The 17,147-nt window shown below is 39.1% G+C and overlaps 1 non-coding gene across 1 annotated transcript; it reads left to right on the top strand.

The window, feature by feature from the left end:
* Positions 1-518: 518 nt before the first annotated feature.
* Positions 519-626, top strand: LOC112725498 (small nucleolar RNA R71). The gene has a single exon (XR_003164603.1). It is a non-coding gene; the product is annotated as a small nucleolar RNA R71 (small nucleolar RNA).
* The last annotated feature ends 16,521 nt before the right edge of the window (positions 627-17,147 follow it).

Below are 17,147 nucleotides of genomic sequence, written 5' to 3'. Positions count from 1 at the left end.
TTACTATTGCCAAACCTATTTCTCCCACCATTAGTATTATTGAAGCCTTGATTAGGCTTCTGCTGATCCTTCCATAAGAAATTAGGATGATTCCTCCATGAAGGATTGTAAGTGTTTGCATAGGATTCTCCCATGTAATTCACCTCTTCCATTACATGATTCTCAGGGTCATAAGCTTCTTCTTCAGAGGAAGCTTCTTTAGTATTGTCGGATGCAGCTTGCATTCCAGTCAGATTCTGAAAAATCATATTGACTTGCTGATTCAATATTTTATTCTGACCCAATATTGCATTCAGAGTATCAATCTCAAGAACTCCTTTCTTCTGAGTCACCCCATTATTCACAGGATTTCTTTCAGACGTCTACATGAACTGGTTATTTGCAACCATTTCAATGAGTTCCTGGGCTTCTGCAGGCGTCTTCTTCAGATGAAGAGATCCACCAACAGAGTGGTCTAATGACATCTTGGACAATTAAGACAGACCATCATAGAATATACATAGGATGCTCCATTCTGAAAGCATGTCAGAAGGACACCTTCTGATCAATTTCTTGTATCTTTCCCAAGCTTCATAGAGGGATTCACCTTCCTTCTATCTGAAGGTTTGGACTTCCACTCTAAGCTTGCTCAACTTTTGAGGTGGAAAGAATTTGGCCAATAAAGCATTGACCAACTTTTCCCAAGAGTTCAGGCTTTCTTTAGGTTGTGAGTCCAACCATATCCTAGCTCTGTCTCTTACAGAAAAGGAGAAAAGCATAAGTCTGTAGACCTCAGGATTAACCCCATTGGTCTTGACAGTGTCACAGATTTGCAAGAATTCAGCTAAAAACTGATGAGGATCTTCCAATGGAAGTCCATGAAACTTGCAATTCTGCTGCATTAGAGAAACTAATTAAGGCTTAAACTCAAAGTTGTTTGCTCCAATTGCAGGAATTGAGATGCTTCTTCCATAGAAGTCAGAAGTGGGTGCAGTAAAGTCACCAAGCATCTTTCTTGCATCTCCACCATTGTTGTTATTTTTGGCTGCCATAACTTCTTCTTTTTCGAAAATTTTTGTTAGGTCCTCTCCAGAGTGTTTTGCTTTAGCTTCTCTTAGCTTCCTCTTCAGAGTCCTTTCAGGTTCAGGATCAATTTTAATAAGAATGTTTTTATTCTTGTTCCTGCTTATATGAAAAAGAAGAAAACAGAAAAGAAGAGGAATCCTCTATGTCACCGTATAGAGATTCCTTTATGTGAGTATAAGAATAGAAGAATAGAATGAAGAAGGGAGAAGAAGAAGAATTCGAACACAGAGAGAGGGAGAGGGTTCGAATTTTAAGAAGAGAAGTGTTAGTGAATAAATAAAATAAATAGAAAGAGATGAGAAAGAGAGAGTATGTGTATTCGAATTTTAATTTAAAAGAAAAGAAAAATATTTTTGTTTTTATTTTAATTATTAGTTAGAAGTTGAATTTATTAAAAGAAATAAAATAAAAATAAATTTAAAATTTAAAACAATTAGTTAATTAAAAAGAATTTTGAAAAAAGGGTTAGTGATTTTCGAAAATTAGAGAGAGAGAAAAGTAGTTAGGTGGTTTTGAAAAAGCTAAGAAATAGTAAACTTTTAAAATAAAACAAAAAGTCAAGTAGTTAATTGAAAAATATTTGAAAATCAATTTTGAAAAGATAAGAAGTTAGAAAAAGATTTGAAATTAAGTTTTGAAAAAGATATGATTGAAATCTATTTTGAAAAATATTTGAAAAGGAAATTAAAAAGATTTGATTTTTGAAATTAAAGTTGATTACTTGACTAACAAGAAACTAAGAGATATGATTCTAGAATTTAAAGATTGATCCTTTCTTAATAGGCAAGTAACAACTTGAAAATTTTTTACTCAAAACATTGAATGTTAGCAATAATTTTGAAAATTATGAAATAAGATTAAGAAAAAGATTTTGAAAATTTTAGTTAAGAAATTCAAAAATATTAAAAAGAAAAGTGAAAAAGATTTTATTTTTGAAAAAGATTTGAAAAAGATAAAATTTTTAAATTGAAATTTTGACTTGACTAACAAGAAACAACCAAATTTTTAAAAATTTTGACTAAGTCAATACAAAATTTCGAAAATTACGAGTAAAATAAGGGAAAGATATTTTTTTATTTTTGAATTTTTAATGAGGAGAGAGAAAAACAACAAAATGACACAAGACATAAAAATTTAAGATCAAAACAAAAAAATGCATGCAAGAACACTTTGAATGTCAAGATGAACACCAAGAACACTTTCAAGATCATGATGAACATCAAGAACATATTTTTGAAAATTTTTAAGAAAAGAAAAACATGCAAGACACCAAACTTAAAAATTTTTAAACTTTAGACACTAATAATTCGAAAATGCATATGAAAAACAAGAAAAGGCACAAAGCAAGAAAATGTAAAGATCAAACAAAGAAAATCATCAAGAACAACATGAAGATTAAGAAAGAACATAATGCATGAGTTTTTGAAAATTAAAGAAAATTAAAAACATGCAATTGACACCAAACTTAAAATGACACAAGACTCAAACAAGAAACACAAAATTTTTTTGTTTTTATGATTTATTAATTTTTTTGTACTTTTCGAAAATTATTTTGGAAAAAAAAGAAAATAAAGAGATACAAAATTTTTAATAAGAATTCCAGGATTTGTGCAATGTTAGTCTAAAGCTTCGGTCCAAAAGAATTAGACATGGCCAAATGGCCAGTCAAGCTTTAGGATAACAATTACAGACATGTCCTTTCTCCAATGGAAAGTGGAAACCTTGGTCCAAAAGATTAGACATAGCTTCACAGCCAGCCAGGCTTCAACATATCTCATGAAACTCTAGAATTCATTCTTAAAAATTCTGAAGAACACAATTTTTTTTTCGAAAATAAAAATAAAAAACTTAAACATAAAATAAAATTACCCAATCTAAACAACAAGATGAACCGTCATTTGTCCAAACTCGAACAATCCCCGATAACGGCGCCAAAAACTTGGTGTGGAAAATCGTGATTCACACTTTTCACAGCTCCGCACAACTAACCAGCAAGTGCACTGGGTCGTCCAAGTAATACCTTACGTGAGTAAGGGTCAATCCCACAAAGATCGTCAGCTTGAAGCAAGCTATGGTCATCTTGTAAATCTCAGTCAGGCGGATTCAAATGGTTATGAGTATTGATAATTAAAAGATAAATAAAACATAAAATAAAATAAAGGTACTTATGTAATTTATTGGTGAAAATTTCAGATAAGTGTTTGGAGATGCTTTGTTGCTTCTGAACCTCTGCTTTCCTATTGTCTTCTTCCAACCATGCGTGCTTCCTTCCATGGCAAGCTGTAAGATCCTCTCAGTGAAAATGGTCTTCTACGATTTCTGCACGGCTAATCAACTGTCAGATTTCTCATCTCGGATGAAAAATACCAGGCAGAGCTACCGCATGGCTAATCATCTGTCAGTTCCCGCTAGCGTCGGAATAGGATCCATTGATCCTTTTGTACACTATCACTGCGCCCAACATTCGCAGGTTTGAAGCTCGTCACAGTCATCCCTTCCTAGATCCTACTCGGAATATCACAGACAAGTTTTAGACTTTCCAGATCCCAGGAATGCTGCCAATGATTCTAGCCTATACCACGAAGATACTAATCTCACAGACTCGGTGTGTGTATTAGATATCCAAGAGAATATACTCCGGCTGTCGTCCAATGACTACGTTGAACATCATGTAGACCGCTTTGTGGTTGTCAGGCACGTGGATCTTGGCTAAGCGAGTAACGAAGAATGGGTGATTCACGGGTCACCCCTTCATTCTGACTTAACTGAATTAAGTACGAGAGGATATCTTGGAGAAGAAGTAGGCGTGAATTGAAAGAAAAACAATAGTACTTGCATTAATTTATGAAGAACAGCAGAGCTCCCCACCTTAATCTACGGGGTGTAGAAACTCCACCGTTGAAAATACATAAGTGAAAAGAGGTCTAGGCATGGCCGTATGGCCAGCCTCCATGCCAAAGGTCTAAGGACTAAACGTCCAGAGATGTAAAGATCTGAATATAATAGTAAAAAATGCTATTTATACTAAACTAGTAACTTAGGTTTACAGAAAATGAGTAACTAAGTGCAGAAATTCACTTCCGGGGCCCACTTGGTGTGTGCTTGGGCTGAGCATTGAGATTTACACGTGCATAGGTTGTTCCTGGAGTTAAACGCCAGCTTGGGTGCCAGTTTGGGCGTTTAAGTCCAATTCTGGTGCCAGTTTGGGTGTTTTACGCTAGAAAGTTTTAGGCTGGATTTGAGCACCAGTTTGGGACATCAAATCTCGGGAAAAGTATAAACTATTATATATTTCTGGAAAGCCCAAGATGTCTACTTTCCAACGCAATTGAGCACGTGCCAATTGGGTTTCTGTAGCTCCAGAAAATCCACCTGGAGTGCACGAGGGTCAAAATCCAACAGCATCTGCAATCCTTTTTCAGCCTCTGAATCAGATTTTTGCTCAGGTCCCTCAATTTTAGACAGAAAATAGCTAAAGTTATAGAAAAACACACAAACTCATAGTAAAGTCTAGAAATGTGATTTTTTCATAAAAACTAGTAAAAATATAGTAAAAAGTAACTAAAACATACTAAAAAACTATGTAAAAATAATGCCAAAAAGGGTATAAATTATCTGCTCATCAGCTTCCTAGATCCATACAATTTAGTATTCTTCCAACCATGATAATTCAGCCATGAGCTTCCTACTACAATGAATCTAGGATTGTGTTGCCAACTACTAACCATCTCCCTCTTACTCTTAAAGCCACAAAGAGCTCTAAGCTGACCATCTGTCTCAAGTAAACCATATTCAAGTGGGAAAGTAAAGGTCAAGGATAAGAATTTTACCCACTTGAATGTTGTATTGGATGGTAATGGCTTTGGAGGAGAGGTCTCCAACAGCTTTGGCAAGGTGATTTTCAGCTCCATTCCCTTGAGCTCTTCCTTGACAACTTCCACCTCTTTGCAAGCTTCTGTAACATTAACCTCTTCCTCTAGTTCAATGGGAGAGAGTTCAATTGTAGGTAGAAACTCATTAATTGTTGAACCTGTCTCATGATCAACCGCTTCTAAGTCTTCAACCATGATATGCCTTGGAGGTTGTACACCCTCCTCAACATCAAATTCAAACTCCTTAGAAGGGGGCTCTATGACTGGGCTTTTCCATGGACGTTTCGCATCTCCTAAGTCTTCAACCACTTCCTCTTCTTTAGTAATTTTGGCTTTCTCCACTTGCTCTAGTACAAAATCAGACTCCTCCTTGATGTCTTCCTTTCTTTGACAACTCCTTTCAACTATTCTTTCATCTTCAAGGGTCTCTCCTGCCACTACCTTTAGGGCCTCCTCTAGCTTCTTATGAAGTATGGATTCGCGAAGATGATTCCTTCTCTTTTGTTCCATGTCAATAGCATAACTAGAATAATCTTGCTCTTGCATTGATGGATATGGGCATTCTTGCACGGAGGGTGGTGGTGTGCTAAAGCTTGAGGGTTGAATATCGAAGGTAGAGGGTTGGTTCATGCGGGATATAAGATTTTGGAGTGTAGAGGTGAGACCAATGATATTAGAGATGAGTGTGTTGTTATCCAATAGAGGTTGGGGTGGATAGGAGGGTTCATTTGTTGGGAGAAAGGGCTCATAATACGAAGGTGGCTCTTCTTGATAAGGATATGGAGATGGTGAATATTGAGGTGGTGGTTTTGGGTGTGGTTCATATGGAGGTGAATGGTGGAAAGGGGCTTGTGAGTGTGGTGGTTCAAAGTTATGTTGAGGAGGGGACTCATAGGCATATGGTGGGGCTTGTTGGTAACTACAAGGGGGTCCACCATATTTATCATCTTGGTACGCACCCTGGAATGGCTCTTGACCATAGTAATTTGGTGGAGGTTGGTTGTCACGAAAGGGTCCACCATAACTATTGTCTTGGTATGCATCACAGAATGGTTGTTGGTTATAGCGCATTGGAGGGGGTTGTTGCCAAGAGGGTTGATCAAATCCTTGTGATTCCACCCATCTTTGATTCTTCCAACCTTGATGCCTCTTCTCATTATAGCTTCCATTCTTTACAATAACATTGGAACCAAACTTGAAACCAGAGGGGTGAGAATTCATAGTGGCTAAACAAAATAAAAATGAAAACTCAAAAAATTAGCAATTAAATCATAAAACTAACTAATAAGCAAAAAGCAAATATTTACAATAACCAATAATAAGGCACACGTTTGTAATTCTCCGGCAACGGCGCCATTTTGATGAACAGATTTTTTGCTAGTAAAGAAATTCACAAATATATTCTCGTTGTAAGTATAGTTTCTAAACCAACAAAGAATCCTTTCGTACAAAAACTTGTTTGTCACTTAAGCAAACCTAATAAAAATAATAACCGAAGTATTGAAACCTCGGGTCGTCTCTCAAGGAATTGCAGGGAAGTATGATTTATTATTGGTTATGGAAAAGTATCTTTTTGGGTTTTTGAAATATGGAACAAGAAAATAAATTGGCAAAAAAGTAAATTAATAATCATGAAAACCCTTGCAAGGTATAAGAACTGGAAATCCCATCCTAGTTATCCTTATCAATTGTGATGAGAATTGTTTATTTCTCCCACTTAGTTAACCCTTACTAAATAAAGGAAAGTCAAGTGATTGAGCTAACTCTTATTCGCAAATCCTAGTCCTCTCCCTTGGGAAGGTCTAGCATTAGTAAATACAGAATTAGCCAATAACTTCCAATTTAACTAATCACTTGAGCATTCCAACTCAAGTGACTCCTTTTAATCAACCCCCATGTCAAGTTGGGAATCTACTCCATTGACATGGATACATCTTCGTTATTGGGAGTTTAGAGTAGAAAAGAGACATGATAATTTAAATAAAATAGGAATTCAAAATTAATTAAAAGTAAAAGTAATCCTTTGCATTAACAATCCATGAAAATAATCCAATTGTAACTCTAAACAAGAATTAAGAATATGGAATAAATAAAAGAGTAAGGAAACAAACTAGAATAGTATCTTCAACAGAGGTGATGACTCTTCAATCCAAAGCAAAAGCAATAAACTATGAAATTATGAATGTAAAAAAAAACCTAGAGGAAGAGTAATTTGTCTCTCTAGATTCAGATCTAAAAACTAAAACTATGCTAATGAGAATCTGTCTTGAGTCTCTGCAGGTTCCCTGGCTCTAGTATGTATTTCTGGGCCGGAAACTGGGTCAAAACTCGGCCCGAAATCGCCCCAGCGTTTTCTGTTATTTCTGTAGATCGCGCATGTCACGCGTACGCGTCAGTCACGTGTACGCGTCGCTGGTCATTTTGGCGTGTCACGCGTATGCGTCATCCATGCGCACGCGTCTTTGTGCAGTACTCCAATCCACACGTACGCGTCAGGCACGCACACGCATCGCTGCAAATTTCTCCATATCGCGCGCTCGTGTAAGCCATGCGTGCGCGTCAATGCTCGCTCTCCTTGGTTTCTTGTGTTCCTTTCATTTTTACATGCTCCCTCTCCATTCTCTAAGCCATTCTTTCCCTATAAAGCCTGAAACACTTAACACACGGATCACAGCATCGAATGGTATAAAGGAGAATTAAAATATACAAATTAAAGATCTCTAGGAAGCAAGTTTTCAACCATAGAACAAAACTAGGAAGGGATTGTAAAATCATGCAAATCATATGAATAAGTGGGTAAAGACTTGATGAAACCACTCAATTAAACACAAGATAAACCATAAAATTGTGGTTTATCATGGCGCATACGCGCCATGTGCGCGTGCGCGTCGATTGGCCAATTTCTCACCCGCGCGTACGCGCCATGTACGCGTACCCGCCGCCAGGCGACTTCACTTCTGTGCACTCGCGCCTTTTACGCTTGCGCGTCTATTGAAATATTCCCAATCTTTGTTTCCTTATGCATTCTCCACTTTGTATGCTTTTCTCTTCATTTCTTCCGTCCGATAGTTGCCTTATGAACCTGAAATCACTCAACAAACACATCAGGGCATCGAATGAAATTAAAGTGAATTAAAATCACCAATTTAAGGGCCTAAAAAGCATGTTTTTACACTTAAGCACAAATCAAGGGAGAATGACAAAACCATGCTATTTCATTGAGTAAATGTGGGAAAAGGTGATAAAATCCCCTAAAATGAGCACAAGATAAACCACAAAATCAAACCTCCCCACACTTAAACTAAGCATGTCCTCATGCTAAAAGTAAAGACAGAATCAAAGGGGTATCAACATTTATTCAATGTAAACTAACTACATGCAATCTATTTAGATGAATGCAATTGCTTGGTCAAAATAAATCAACTTCCAAGAATGCATATACAAGTACAAGGGCTAAGGCAATAGTAATCAATCAAACCCACAATTGAATTGAAGCATTGCAAGACTTTTCAAACTTGCAAGAAAGGATGATCATGGGTGGAAACATGTAATTGAGCGGTCGAACCCTCACCGGATGTGTATCCGCTCTAGGCACTCAAGTATGTGGGGTTGATTCACTCAATTCTTCCCTAATCATGCTCTCCAAGATTTGTTTTTCATCTAACAATCAACAATTACTTTATGCATGCATACAAATATCATGAGGACTTTCCCACAGGTTGTAATGGGGCTAGGTCAAGGTAGGATGCATATGGTCAAGTGAGCTTGAAATTCGAATCTTTGATTAACTTAAACTTCCCACCTAACCTATGACAACCTATACAATTCTAAACAAACCTAACTACCCATTCTTCACTTTTTCACATACTCATGCACTCTCTTTTGATCACCACACATATGCATTGATAATTATTGAGCCTTGAACTTTGGGACATTTTGTCCCCTTTTTATTGCAATTCTTTTTCTTTCTTTTCTATTTTTTTTCCAGTAAGGTATATATACAAGTAATAGTGCATATGGTTTCATATTTAATGCATGAGTATGCACCCAATTCCCAAATTTTTAACACAAAACGTAAACACACTTTTATCTCTATCCAATGTTCCCAACTTCCCCAAAATCAAATGATGAACACTCTCACTAGCCTAAGCTAATCAAAGATCCAAATTAAGGACATTTATTTTTTTTCACTTAGGCTTGTAATGTGCTACAATTAAGAACAAATGGGTTAAGCATAGGCTCAAAATTGGTTAACAATGGAGAATAAAAGGATAGGATATTTGGGTAAGTGAGCTATTTGAACAATGGCCTCAATCATATAAATGCATGTATACACAAAGTAATGGACATAAAGAATCAAACAAATCAAAGATTTCAATCATAGGAAGAGAATAATGCACACAAGAATGAGAATGAGTGGTTATATATGACGCAACCACACAATTAAGGCTCAAAACTCACATGCTTGTGTTCTTTGCTCAAAACATGATCCACAAAGTGTATCATTCAAGCAAGTTCTAAAAAAAAATTTTCAACCAATTGGGGTGGTGCCCTGGAAATGAATTTCTTAAAAAATTTCATCATATTGACTAAGCTTATTCTAATGCAATGTTGTGATTTAGAAAATTTTAAAAATTTCCTTAGTTTACCCCCCTTTTTAATCAAAACACATTTCTTATACAAAGAGGGTCAACTAGGTTTCAACAATCCAAAATACTTTTCTAATCACAACCAAAAGCAAAAACGAGCTAAAACAACTATATAAAGCAAAAGTGCATATATAAAGCGAAAGTGTAAAATCAACAGTCTAAACAAAAGTATCCACAATCCACAATATTAATATATACAATGATCCAAAAGGTGCAAAATAAGAAAAAATAACATAGGCTAGAAGATAGTGTCCGAAAATGTTCACGAAATCCACTGACGGCTACGACGGTGACTTCCCACACTTAAGATGAAGCATCGTCCTCGATGCTACTGATCGGGCTCATGGTGAGGGTTAACAGTCGTATCTGGCTCCGGATGGGGCTCAGTCTGGGGTACTAGCTCCTCGGGAGGCTGCTGGGTCTCCTGAGTATCCTACGTCTGTGGAGGTGCCTCCTACTGAACTGGCTCATCAACATGCTCCTCCTCGTGCTCTGCCTCGTGATCCTGCTCATCGGAAGTGGGAGAGTCAGGAAGAGGAGGTAGCTCAATGCCCTGTGATACAAACACCTGGTCTATGCGATCGAGACGTCGCATGATACGACACTCGCTGCGCTCCATGAAGCGAAACAGGCGCTGTACTAGAAGATATGTCAGCTCGAGTGCTTGTGGTGGTAAAGGTGCTACTGCTGCTGCTGAAGAAGAGGTTTCTGCTGCGGCTGCTAAAGATGAAAGTCTAGCTGCCTCTACTACTGCTCTAGCTCGAGAGCGGCGCCTGGATGGGGGCTTCTTGTGCACCCACGTACCCCACGGAATAGTAACCTCCTTATCGTCACCATCTGGGGGTGGTGGTGTCACGTCGTCGTCCCTCCATGGGGCATCAGCTAACTCAATCATCCTGGTGACCAATGTGGGAAACGGTAGTAGGCCACGGATGTGTGCTTGCCACATGCTTTGCCTGATCAACCGGGGGAAGTATACCTCCTTCCCCTCCATAACACAGCCAATAAGAACAAGCATATCCATCGGAATCTCAGAAAAATGGGTGGTAGGCAGGACATAGTGGGCGAATATCTGCTGCCAAGTCCTAGCCTCTTTAGACAGATAAGTAAATAGCATCCCCTTTGGCCTCTTGTTGCTAGAATCCATCACCCAAGGGGCGTCCGGTGTGGTAATAACGCACTTCAACACCTCATAATTAAAGGTCATGCAGTGTATAGCTATCTCTGCCTACTGATAAGCACATGTGTCACCAGTTTGAGGTCGGCAATGCAATACATCCCCAATAGCAGCTTCAGTAACTAAGATCTGTCCACCCTGTAGGTGAACTGAATCAAGAGTCGCGCGAAATAAGTTGCAGTAAAACTCCTTCACCCACGAAGTGTTTATTATTCCCAAATCCCTATCAACAAAGTCCAATCCCAACTCCTGAATACGGGTATTGATGGCGCGTCTCACATCGTTGGGAAGGTTCAATTTCTTTTCAATGTTCAGATTCATCTTCTGATATTTAGGAAAGCGAAGCTCACAGTAGAGATTGGGAAACTTGGTTGTGTCAGTGGGTGGTAGCTGCTGATTCTCCTTATCCACGTCATTAAGCAGATTCTTGGCATAGTTGGCATAAGGGGAGGGGGTAGAAGCTTGAAAGCGCTTCCTCTTCTTTAAAGTAGTAGCTATGGCTTTTCCTCTATCCGACATCCTGAAAAATAGATATGATATAATATAAGCAACTAGCCAAGTAGATGTATAGCACACAAGGTAAGGCATATTCATGAAGTGAGTGAAGAAAAGAGAATTCTTGGAATGCAAGTAACAAAATTCGGAATTCAAACCAAGTCACAAACCAATAATTCAAACCACATTTACACAATGCTTGTTCATTAAGCCTAAGAGACATCATGTCCAAAAGAATGATTAAAGGAGTTAGGTTGAAAACAAAAAGAAGAAATCAGTTGGTTAATCAAGTTAGAATTAGAAACTGGTTCAAAAACTAGTGATAGGACGGTTATTGGCTTAATTAAAAGAAGTGCACAAAGTATGGAAGGTAAGCATATTCACATCCATGAAAAAGATGCATCATTGATGATGAAATATGAAAATTTTACACAGAAGCATATATATGGGAAGCTAATCTTCTATCAATCAATGTCATGGTCACAAAGTTTTGCAATAGTTGGTATTGAAAGAATGAAGAATGCACTAATGTAACCAAAAGCACTTGAAAACAATATTGAATCAAAAAGGGTTATACTAGTGAGATCCACCAAATATTGCAATTAAATGAACCTTATTGAGGAAAATCACAAGTTAAAGTCAAATTGGAAATTTTGTATGATTCAAAAGGCAGTTGACTTAACTTGGAGGGTGGGAACACAAAAAGGTTCAAGTTGATGAGTTAGGTAAGGGATTGTTTGTCACAGAAATCTGGCAAGCAACTCCTTGAACTAACCAATCCATTGTATATCGCGGGAAATACAAGTAAGTACGGAAATGCCAACCATAGTAACCTAGGAATTAAACTCGCTGAAGTTGAATAAAACTCAATCTGAAAAGTGCTAAGTTCGATTCTAAGGTTGCAAGTTAAAGCACATAGCAATTTTTAGAAATTCGGGCAGCATTCCGACATTGAATTTGATGTTCCCAGATAGCATAAAGCAGCAAAAACTGGTATATGAATCCAAAAATGAACAAGCATGACATAAGCATGGATTACGTATAGTAGGGTAGTACCAAACACAATCAAACAATGAAATTCAACAAGCAGCAGTCAAAATCAGCACATCAGTGAAATAGAACATATAAAACAGAGCATACCACTCATCATTCAGCATGTAACATTTGAACAAGTAAACACAAACGGCGCACTTATCAGGCCTAGAATTAGCTAACCACATCCTAACTACCTAACAGCATGCAATTCAAAGCTAACCTAACAAATAGAGTATTCAACTAATTAATCTAATCTAATCATACCAGAATTAATGAAAAATAGTAAAGAAACAGAGCAGAGGCAGGGTGTAACCTGGAGTGCAGAAGCAGAAAGAGAAGGGATTTGAAAATGGAAAAGAGGGAGTAGCAGAACTGTGGCGCCGCCACCGGGGGACAGTGAGAAAGACAAGTGAGAAGAGAGGGGGTGAAAGGGCGAGGAGAGAGGAAATGGCTGAGGGAAGGAGAATGGGTTGAGGGCGAAGGCTCGCCGGCGACAATGGTTGTCGCGGTGGTTGCTGGTGGTTGCAGCAGAGAGTGAGAAAGGGTGCGAGAAGAGGGCAGAAAAGTGAGAACGGTGAGAGAAGAGGGGAGGGGAGACAGAGAGAGGAGAGGGGGTGAAGACGGAGGCTCGCCGACGATGAGGTGTTCGCCGGACGGTGGCGGTTATGGTGGTGACTGTGGAGGTTTGAGAGGAGTTGGTTATGGCTGAGGAAGAAGAAGAGGGAGAGACGTTGGGGAAAGGGTAAGTTGCGCAACTGCACTAGGGTTACTCGTGTCCCTCGGGTTAAGGTTTTCGAATCCACGCGTGCGCGCACCGTGCGCGTCTGCGTGGATGGGGAGATGAGCGAACGGCGCGGAAGTGTCAAACGCGCCTTTGCGTAGATGGATGATGTGGGCCTGGGCGCGGACGCGTACGGCGCACGTCCGTGTGGGGTGTGTTAGGCTAGAGGCACAAAGGTGGCCCAGAGTTGGCACAACTCTCGGGTCCTTGGCCTGGGCAATGCAAAAACGCTTCGGTGCGCGTGCGCATTGTGCGCTTGCGCGTGGGTGATCAGAGCGATGATGGGGCGCGGAGGCACCAGGTGCGCCTACACTTGGGTATGGAAACGCAAAGAGACGCAGACGCGTCATGTACGCATCCACATGGCTCAAGGCACAGAGTTAGCCCAGAAGTGGCACAACTCTCTGGTCCTTGGCCTGAAGAGTGCGAAATGCACAACCAATGCGCGTGCGCACTGTGCGCTTGCGCGTGGCTCTCTCTCTTCTTTTTTTTTCTCTCAAAAACACTAAGAAGAGCTCAGAATCCTCCTAACCTTCTCTAAGACACAAAAACCAGCCAAAATGCAAAATCAACTATGTTTTTGAATTTTTGAGGATTTTTCAAACAACTTGAGGAAACTTGCAATCCAAGCAAAAACTCAAATCCAAAGAATTATCCTTAATTAAGGCATAGAATGTATAAACAACTTAGCGAGTAGAACAACATATACTAAAGAGTAAAGAAGTTATTTGCAATGGAGCCCAATTTATTCATTCATTATATCTACAAGAGAATGGGAAGTGTTTACCATGGTGGGGTGTCTCCCACCAAGCACTTTTAGTTTCAGTCCTTAAGTTGGACATTTGGGAGGCTCCTTGTCAAGGTGACTTATGCTTGTATTCATCCTTAAACCTCCAAGAGTTCTTGCTTTTCAATCGGTTGTCAGAATTTTTAACCATCTCCACCAAGCTTAGGTGAGGTTCTTCCTAAGATATGAGCTCCCAAAGTTGGTCTTCATGTTGTGATCCAGGGTCCCATATCTTATCTTCACACCCATCTTTGAGTTTATCAATACGATTCCATTTGGGTGGTAAATTATCCGAATTCCTATGTGAGCACCAAACAATCCTCCTAAACCCAATCAATTGAGCACTACATCAAACCGTGCGATCAAACGTTGAACATGCAGCCATAGTGAACTTATGATAATGTCTCCAACCACTACACAACTCTCCCCTACTCTTAACTCCACAAAGGGCTCTAAGTTGACCATCATTTTCAAGCAACCCATATTCAAGTGAGAAAGCAAAGCTTATAGGAAGGAATTTTATCCACGTGAATGTTGTGTTGGGTGACGGTGGTTTAGGGAGGGTGACCTCCCCACACTTAGTCAATGCAAGGTTCATTCCCTTGTGGTCCTCCTCACCAACTTCTTCTATCTCTTCCCCATCACTCTCATCGTAAATAGGAGGTTTAGTGAAGTCTACCTCAACATCAATTCTAAGCATAATAGGGAAGGACTCATCAAGGTCAAAAGGATCATGCGTTGACACGGAATCATCATAAATAGGAGGTCCTATTACTTGGAATGCTTCTTCCAGTTCTTCACTCACAACATGCATTGGAGGTTGCACATCCTCCTCAACATTGCTCTTTGTCCCAATGGAAGGAGGCTCAACAAGATCATCAAGGGGATTGATCAATGTGGACAAAAAATCACTAATGATGGAATCCACTTCTTGATCAATATCCCTCAACTCTCTGTCCAATTCCTTAACATCCCTTCTTGATTCCGTGGAAGGAGGCTCTTCAACTTGCGATTCCTCTATGTACTCAATGTATCCTAAGTATCCAACCACTACTTCTTTTTATTCAATAATCTCTACCTTCTCCTTTTGTGGTACTTCTTGCCTTAACTCCTCTTCTTCACCATGGAGCTCCAAATTTACTCCCTCACTAAGCTCCTTAGTTGCTTCTCCACATTCAACAACGGAAGTACTTGGAATGCATGAGCTTAGGTGGGAGGCTAGGCAACCAACGGCTTCTACCATGATAACCATCTTGGTTTCTAGCTCCTTAAACTCCTTTTTCGTCTCCTCTTGTTGCCTTAAGATATGAGATTCAAGATCCCTTAGTTCTTGCGTGTGGGCTTCATCGGAAGGCGGTGGTGGAAAAGAGGGTTCATTGTTTGAGGGAAAGGTGTTGTAATCGGAAGGTGATTCATATTGGTGAAAGTCTTGAGGTGGTGCATATAGAATTTGTGGTTCTTGGGGGTATTGGTGTTAGAATGGTGGTGGTTCTAGATATGGTTTATATGGTGGTTGGTATAGTGGGTATGGGTTAGGGTTATATGGAGGTGAATGGTGGTATGAGGCTTGTGAGTATGGTTGTTGAGGGCTGTATTGAGGAGGGGGTTCGTATGCATGTGATGGTTGTGGTTGACAATCACAATATGGGTCATCACATACATTAGATTGGTATGCATTAGGATTAGGAATATACCCATAAGAATCCAGAGGAGGTTGTTGCCAAGAAGATTATCCATAAGCTTGGGGCTCCACCCACCTTTGATCTCCAAATCTTTGATGCATATCCTCATTACAGCTTCCAATTCCGACAACATAGTTTGAACCAAACTCATAGCCAAAATTATGAAAATTCATGGTGATAAGAGAAAATAAAAACAAAAGATAACAAGAAACAAAGAAGATAAAGTCCTACAACTAGCAAAAATTAACCAACAAACCCAAAATCAAGCTATTCACAATATATACAATAGCCAATAACATAGCATCATTGCAACTCCCTGGCAATGGCGCCATTTTGATGAGTGAATTCCTTGATGGTATAGAATTTCTCAAAATGAATTCTCATTGCAAGTATAGTTATACACCAACAAACAATCCTCCCAATCAAAAATTTGGTTGTCCCAAGTAACAAACCCCAAATAAGAATTAACCAAAGTATTTAGACTCCGGGTCATCTCACAAGGAATTGCAATGAAGTGGTCAATTATTGGCTATGAAGGAATAAGGGGTTTGATTTATAAGAGGAGCAAGAAAAGTAAATCAAGTAAGTAATTAAAGAAAGCAAGGTAAAGAACTCTTGGCTAAGACTTAGGTAATTGAGATCACCATCTTTGTCAACAAATCAAATATTGATAATTATAAGGAACCGAGCTCATTAGGTCTACTCACTAAAGCCTTAAGTATGTAATGTCTACTCCTAGGCTTGGAGTACGTCAAACGGCTTGATCAACATCAATTCATAAGTCTCAACCTAGTTACTAATTAACTTCTAGAGTCAATGGTTATCAAATTGATCCCCAAGGGTTCTAGAATCACCAATTCAATGAAGCCAAATGACTCAAGATCACTCAATCCCCTTAGCCTAGGCCAAGGGTTCTAGAATCACCAATTCAATGAAGCCCAATGACTCAAGATCACTCAATCCCCTTAGCCTAGGCCAAGGGTCAAGAGAACTACTCAAAAACTATAGGAAACATTCTATCAAACACCTATGTGCAATAAAAATAAACATCACAAAATGCAAGAATTAAGGAAACCCATAACTAACTTAAGCAAGAAATCAACAATGACAATGAAAATAAACATGAAGGAGACATGGAAACATAAAATTGCATTAAAAGAAATTGAGATCCAACAATTGTCATCACATAAAAGAGAGCAAAATGAGAAAGTAACACTACAACTAAGAGAATCAAGTAGTAGAAATAACAAATCATAAAGGAAACAAGATGAAAACACGAAATTGAATCAAGATCAACAAGAAATTAACCTAATCCTAACCTAATTCTAGAGAGAAGAGCGAGCTTCTCTCTCTAGAAAACTAACTAAAGGCTCATGTTGACTAACTAAGTGCCCCCCTTTGCTTAGGCTTCAATTTTGCATGAAATACACTCATAAACAAGTTGGATTTAGGCCTGGGCAGCTCAGAAATCGCCCCCAGCATTTTGCCTTTAAGTGGGTCACGTGCGAGTATCGGCTCGTACGCGCCATGTGTGCGTGCTCGTCGATTGGCCATTTTCTCACCAGCACGTACGTGCCATGTACATGTACGCGCCGCCAGACGAC

Source organism: Arachis hypogaea, chromosome 11 (genome assembly GCF_003086295.3).
Source record: "Arachis hypogaea cultivar Tifrunner chromosome 11, arahy.Tifrunner.gnm2.J5K5, whole genome shotgun sequence".
In the NCBI taxonomy this organism is placed as follows: Eukaryota; Viridiplantae; Streptophyta; class Magnoliopsida; order Fabales; family Fabaceae; genus Arachis; species Arachis hypogaea.
The sequence above is the reverse complement of the archived record's forward strand: the minus strand, read 5'-3'. Positions and strand labels throughout refer to the sequence as shown.